Here is a 6,910-nt window from a genome sequence, read left to right on the forward strand (position 1 = left end):
TTGGTGGCGTATCAAATTTTCAGTTAAATTAGAGGCAAAATATTAAAAATCATAATTGAAATGCATAAATAAGAGGAAGAAACATTCGATTTTCTAAAAATTCACTTAGTGATTACTCTAGTTAAACTTATCCAGTTAACACTGTATTATGCATTTAAATGAATTATTTTCAAATTTATTGACAAAAGTCCTGCTGTGTACTGGTGAACATCGATAATGATCAATGCAATACTCACATTTATTATTAAATATATATATATATATATATATATATATATATATATATATATATATATATATATATATGTAATTGTGTGTGTTTGTAATATAGCTTCCGCCGTTTGATTATCTCTGACGCATTTAACCATCATTCAGTTTATTTGTAGGCAACTATTTGCGGCGGCTCTTTTGCATATATTTGCTTATACACCAGATTAATTTAAATGCGTTTTCAATTATTTAATCAATTTCATGCTTAGTCAGCTCAGCTGGATTAGCAAAAATAAATTTGCGTTGTAAAATTAGCGCAACTAATGTTTTGCTTTTGTTTATTATATTTTGTTTTATATTTTGCGATTTAGTGCAATTTGTCTGGGTCATGCGACAGCAGACGGATTTCGTAACGGACAACATTCAACTCAGCGTATATTAATTGCGTTTTTTTCTATAAAACCACAGCTGAACGAGTTGAGTGTTCTATAAAAAGCAAATTAGGAATTGTCGTAAAAGAACTACAATTTAGCTCTCGTTGCTTTCGATTTGTATGAATGATTGCGGTAATGGTAACGTCTCGTCTCAACTTTAAGAACTGTGCCATTCATACATACATACATATATTGGATATCAATAAGGAACTTTAAATATATTTTCGAAGAGTAAAAATTGCTTCCTCTTTTTGTTGTAAATATACCTGAGAGTACAGAGCCTTAGGCACAACATTTCAAGTAATGATTTTACAATGCTTCTGACTAAAAAGTAATAAGTTAAAAACACTTTTGTACAATATTCATCAGGATTGCCAATTGAACTGGCATTATGACGAGTGAAACTGAAATCAGCAAAAAGGAGAACAAAAATTGGCTGATGTAAACTGTGCGCAAACTTAAGCAAACCTATAAACGCTGAAGCATATGGCAGCTTCTTTATTTGGCCGTGTGTTGCACAAATGTGCGAAAACTAGTCATTACAACAAAATCAATTGTAAAACTGACGCAAAAACTGGACTATACAAGCTGCTCGGTTATTTAATCGCCGCTTGACGTTGTCGGAAAAAAAATAAAAACATTTACTCAAACAGTAAATACTTGTAAGTAAAATTGTAAGCACTCCACATATAGGCGCTTGCTTTAGTGCTTGCAACATAAACGGCTTTATGCAGCTGGTTAAATCACGTTGCTGCACTATCAGCAGCCTTTGGCTGACGCAAGTCGCGCATTTAATTGCAAAAGTCCGCTTGTCTGACTTCTAAATACGCGCTGGCAAACAAAGAAGCATTGACCTTAAAGGCTTATCAGCATTGAGGGAGAAAAAAATTAATAATAACATAAGTTTTAGTCACATTCCTCTGCCAATATATGTAAAATGAAAACTATGTTTAATAATTTAAATGTAAAATATTTAAAATTGTAAACAACAATAAAAAAGATGGAAGTTTATCACCAAAATTCTCTAAATTTAACTTTGACAAATAACACTAAACGACAAAATCGATTTTTTTTTTGTGTTTTTGGATCAAACTTAGTTTTTCCGGGAGATTGAGTCATAAGTAAAAATCGTGTATTCTTCGATTTTCGAAGTTAGCCTCAAAAATCGAAATATTTACCATCGAAATTCGAAAAAGGCTTATTGGAAAAGCATTATTACTAATTAGAGGATATACATAGTTACTAGATTTAAATACCTTTTGAATAGATCTCTGTAACAATCGCACAGTATCTTTCGAACCCTGCTTGAAAACTTCCATCGTTTATACTACTCCTCATTTGCCAACTCTGTAGTCTCTCTCTTATCTCTGCAATATTATCCTCACTCAACCACCCTCGTTTAATTTCATTGTTTCGATGTCAATTGTCCGCCATCGTCAAATATTTGCTCGTTCTGAACATTGATATCAAGCACCTAACTTTAAGAATCAACAATGTAGTGCAGCGTAGAAAATTTAATCCATCGAATCCTAAGTTCGTATGAAATTTATCCGGCATTTATCGAATCTCTACTGTTACTATATCCTTTAATTAATAATGTGCAGTATAATATATGTTCGAAATAAATATGTGTTAACCATATCTAAACCATTTTACAATTTTCTGATCGTACTTTTGTTTGGATGCTTATGGAACCCACATAATACAGTTTTAATAATTTTTTTTTTCTTGAAATTTCTTAGGAATCTCAAAATCAGCTCAGTAAAGTATTATGTGATATAATATTTAAGTTTGTATAAAATATTTAACTCACTTATTACTTTCAAACTTATATATTTTGCGATTATATGTAGCCGTCCATGCTAATCCAGTATTGTTTTTTTTTTGTTTGAGCACATAGTTTTTACATACCTGCAAAAGAGCGAAAAATAACATTATTAGAGAGATCAGATTTCAATAAAAAAAATATATAAGCACATTGTAAGTATTAAAGCGGTTGGTTTGTTTGAAGTTTCTTTTTTGTTTTTGTTATAACAAAGGAAGATAAAAAGAACAAAGTAATATGCATATGTAAAAAAAAAATATGTATATAAATACAAAGATAAGTTCTTAGAAGTGTTTTATTACATTTGCTTCCGCATTTTTTCAATTTATACGCCATTTACTTGTTGGATAGTGGATTAACGCAGTGAATACTTAGAACGGCGTATGGTATGAAGCAATTCTGGTTTCTAATCACTTATGCTATTACGTGATTTTTTTTAACACTCCCGCAGAAGTATAAGCTAATTAAATTCGCAAGATACTATAAGTATACTTTGTTAATAATTTGCTCTAATACATCTTCCATTTCAGAATGCTGAAGCACATTTTCCTAAAATCCAGTACCGAAAATTGTAAGCATGAAATGTTCAAGAAGTACAACCACACTACTGTGTTTGCATGTGTATATTACCACCATTTTAGACAGTTATATCCCTACAACTGCCATAATGGAGCCAATACGCGTATGCACCATTCCGAATGGCTCGAGTTGCGCAAGCGATCCTTGTGTGTGCGTGTGTGTATTTATGCCATTTCACAGGAGTAAAAATTCCTTTAACACTGTTTCTATGCTTTCGGCACGCTGCCTGCAAGCAGCATTCACTCATTTTCGCAACTTCATTTCACTTCTATTTTTGCCTTTTCTGCACTTGTCTGCACAAAATGTCAGAGTTGCATGTCGGTGTTGCAACAAAGCAAAGCACATTGCACGCTACTCAAAACAAAAACAAAAACTACAAACGAGCTGTAACACATAACTGCTGGCGAAACGCCACCATTCACATACGAGTACTATATAGACGCGCGCTAAATGAGTAATAGCCACTGCATTTGCGGTAATTTTGCGGTTACAACATGTTTATCTGCGTGTGTATGCACCCACACGGTTGCATGCGCTGCTGATAATGTCGTCATTCATGTTTGCAAAATTTCATTCATCTTCATCATCCATTTTCAGCTAATGCCTGCTAAAAGCAGTATCTCCCGTTCTTTTCATGCTTTGGCATTTTTTTCGTATCTTCATTATTTGCCTTGTGAAATATTTCTATTATTTATTATGTAAGGTGGCACACCTGATGGATCTAAAGAAATATGAACGAAAAACAGTGGACTCGGAAGGTCAAGGGAAAGTTGAAAGAAAAATGTAGGAATTTCTTTTTAATTATTTTTTTTACTTTCTGTTGCTCCACTGACTTTAGATGTAACTTCCAAGACAACATAACATGTTTCTAGGGTTCAGAAAATATTGTTCAGATTTAAATACCTTTTGAATAGATCTCAGTAACAATCGCACAGTATCTTCCGAACCCTGCTTGAAAACTTCCAACGTTTCTACTTGTCACCATTTGCCAACTCTGTAGTTTTTCTCTAATCTCTGTAATATTATCCTCACTCCCCCACCCACATTAAATTTCAATGCAAAGCTTTTCTATGTCAATTATTCGTCATCGTCAAATAGTCGATCGTTCGGAACATTGATATCAAGAACCAACCTTTAAGAATCAACAATGTAGTGCTGCATAGAAAATTTAATCCATCCAATCCTAACTTTGTAAGACATTTTTCCGGCATTCATCGCGTATATAAATTGAAAGTCTACTGTCCGTAGTTGTGGCAACAATACCGCTGCTCCCCTCATAATAGTAATTAGTACAGTGTGAATATTTGTGGTAATTTTTGCTTACAAAGAGAAGTCTTGCAATTGACTTTAATTACCTCCAGGTAAAGTATTTCATAACGCATACAATTGGTGAGCTCTTAGAATAGTATGCTATAATTACATTTCTTGGAAGTTAATTATACATAAATGGCAAACAAATTTCAATCACAACTGAAGCTTAGCAGTTATTGCGTAGGGCGTTCCTTGAATGATTTTCAATTATTTTCAGTTTATCTAACTGGTGCTTGCTAAAAGACTTTTTTATACTCTCGCAACATGTTGCACAGAGTATTATAGTTTTGTTCACATAACGGTTGTTTGTGTCACCGAGAAATAAAAGATGAATCAGGATGACGAGTGGATTTGAAATCCGGATGTCTGTCCGTGCAAGCGATAACTTGAGTAAAAATTAAGATATCTTAATGAAACTTGGAACACGTATTCTTTGGCACCCTGAGGAGGTTGCTTTCGAAAATTGGCAAAATCGGTCCACCGCCACGCCCACAAAAAGGCGGAAACCGAAAACCTATACAGTGTCATAACTAAGCCATAAATAAAGTTATGAAAATAAAATTTGGCACATAGGATCGCAGTAGGGAGGGGCAAATTTGGATGTAATTGTTTTTGAAAAGTGCGCGAGACCCCGCCCCCAAATAGATTTTTTGTACAAACCAATAAAGCTATATAAACCAAACTTTCTGTAGTCGTTTCTTTTAGCCATTCCCTTATACAGTCCAAAAATTAAAGAAATCGGATAATAACAACGTCCACCTCCCATACGAAAGTTAGGTTGATAATGACTAAAAGTGGGTTAACTCATTAACGCAAAACGTCAGATACACTAAATTTTACAGAAGAAATAGCAGAAGAAAGCTGCACTCAGATTTTTTTACAAAATGAAAAATAGGCGTGGCATCGCCCACTTATGGGTCAAAAACCATATCTCAGAAAATCGATATATAATATTTTCTTGACACCCTGACAACACGGTTAAAAAATGAGCGAAATCGGTACACAACCACGACTACTTTCCTTATAACTCAATTTTGAATTCCATCTGAATCCTTCACTTTATAATATATACATTAGGAACCAATGAAGATAGCGAAATAAAACTTTACACAAATATTGTATATGATCTGTAGCATCACTTGTGAAAAAATTTTCGAAAACTGACTATAACTTTTCAAGGCCCCAGATATCGAACATGTTGAACTCAGGGCCTAAGGTTAAATTTTAACCGAAAATATGGGTAAATCTCTCAGATAATTTAATGTAATTCAAAGGAAATTGTTTTCTTCCAATAGTATGTCTCTGTTCCAAAAATTATTAAAAACGGGTCATAACTTCTCCTAGCTCCCATACACATAATTATAGGTTTTTCAAAAATTAGTTGGTCTTTAATCCGCATATATGTATTGGTTAATATGTGAGATATCTTAGCAAAATTAAGTGAGCGTATAGTCTTGGATATAGTGTACCTTGCTGGTGAAATTGAATGAAATCGGTTCAGGAATTACCTCAGCTCTCATATCTTTATATAACGATTTTCGTTATTCTATTAAACTTTATGCCGAATTTATGGTTAAATTTGTGTGTTATCTTAATAAAATTTCTTCAATAAATTGCGAGAGTATAAAATGTTCGGTTACACCCGAACTTAGCCCTTCCTTACATGTTTTATTTTGAGTTTTATTAAAAAAAAAGAATAAAAATATTTTTAGAATGCAAGATACTTTCTTGGGAACTAAAGTGATTGCAAGAGAAACACCATTTTTGAAAAAAAATAATAATAATAAAAAACTTTGACCCGGTTAAGTGATTATAACTGATTAATCGATCGACTGATTACACGAGAAATCACTAATTTAATACCGTTATAAGTGAGAAAATATTGTTAAAACTGTAAGTGCAAAACTTATATAAGTCCTGACTTATTCGATTCATGCTTGAACAGTACAATTCCAAGTTTAACTACTCACTAACACTGAAATAATGCTAAGTAATCGTGATGCTAACCGCATGTGTGCCAAGCAATATCAAATAGTATCTGGGAAATGCGTACATTTAAAGTGACAACACGCTTTCCGCTTGTCCCACCATCCGCCGGATAAACTAATTATGCCACACATGCTTGCCACACAAACACAAAACACAACAACGGTGGGCAAGGCAATGACAGCAAAGGCGATAAAGTTTATTTGTAAGCAGAGCGCGCAGGTGGCACAACGAGCGAAAAGTTTGCTGTCGTGACAGGACACACGGAGAATTAACAAAGTAAATAGCATAGAATTTCCGTTATGCTGCGAAATGTGCGCCGCCATGTGTGTATGTATATATGTATGAGCGCGTGTTGTTGCTCAACTTTTAAGTAATCTAATTATTTATTGTTATTTCTATTGCTATTTGTAGCAAACGGCAAAAGGTAAACGTGTGATTGTTTTTGTTTTCGCAACAAACTTACAAACTAAATTAACTGATTACAAGCGGAATTTTTAACGAAGCAAAGCGAAAGTTTATCAATTTCATACATACAAACACACGTTTGCAATTGCAAACACAA

The 6,910-nt window shown here is 33.5% G+C and overlaps 1 protein-coding gene and 1 long non-coding RNA gene across 10 annotated transcripts in view; one reads left to right on the forward strand and one right to left on the reverse strand.

Annotated features, from left to right (window-relative positions):
* The window catches only part of LOC105208449 (low-density lipoprotein receptor), a 301,388-nt gene that overhangs the window by 169,315 nt on the left and 125,163 nt on the right, over positions 1-6,910 (reverse strand). The window lies entirely within an intron of this gene.
* Positions 1-6,910, forward strand: part of LOC128920414 (uncharacterized) — a 47,554-nt gene that overhangs the window by 2,656 nt on the left and 37,988 nt on the right. The gene's annotated exons all lie outside the window — the stretch shown is intronic.

Source organism: Zeugodacus cucurbitae, chromosome 2 (genome assembly GCF_028554725.1).
Source record: "Zeugodacus cucurbitae isolate PBARC_wt_2022May chromosome 2, idZeuCucr1.2, whole genome shotgun sequence".
Lineage (NCBI taxonomy): Eukaryota > Metazoa > Arthropoda > Insecta > Diptera > Tephritidae > Zeugodacus > Zeugodacus cucurbitae.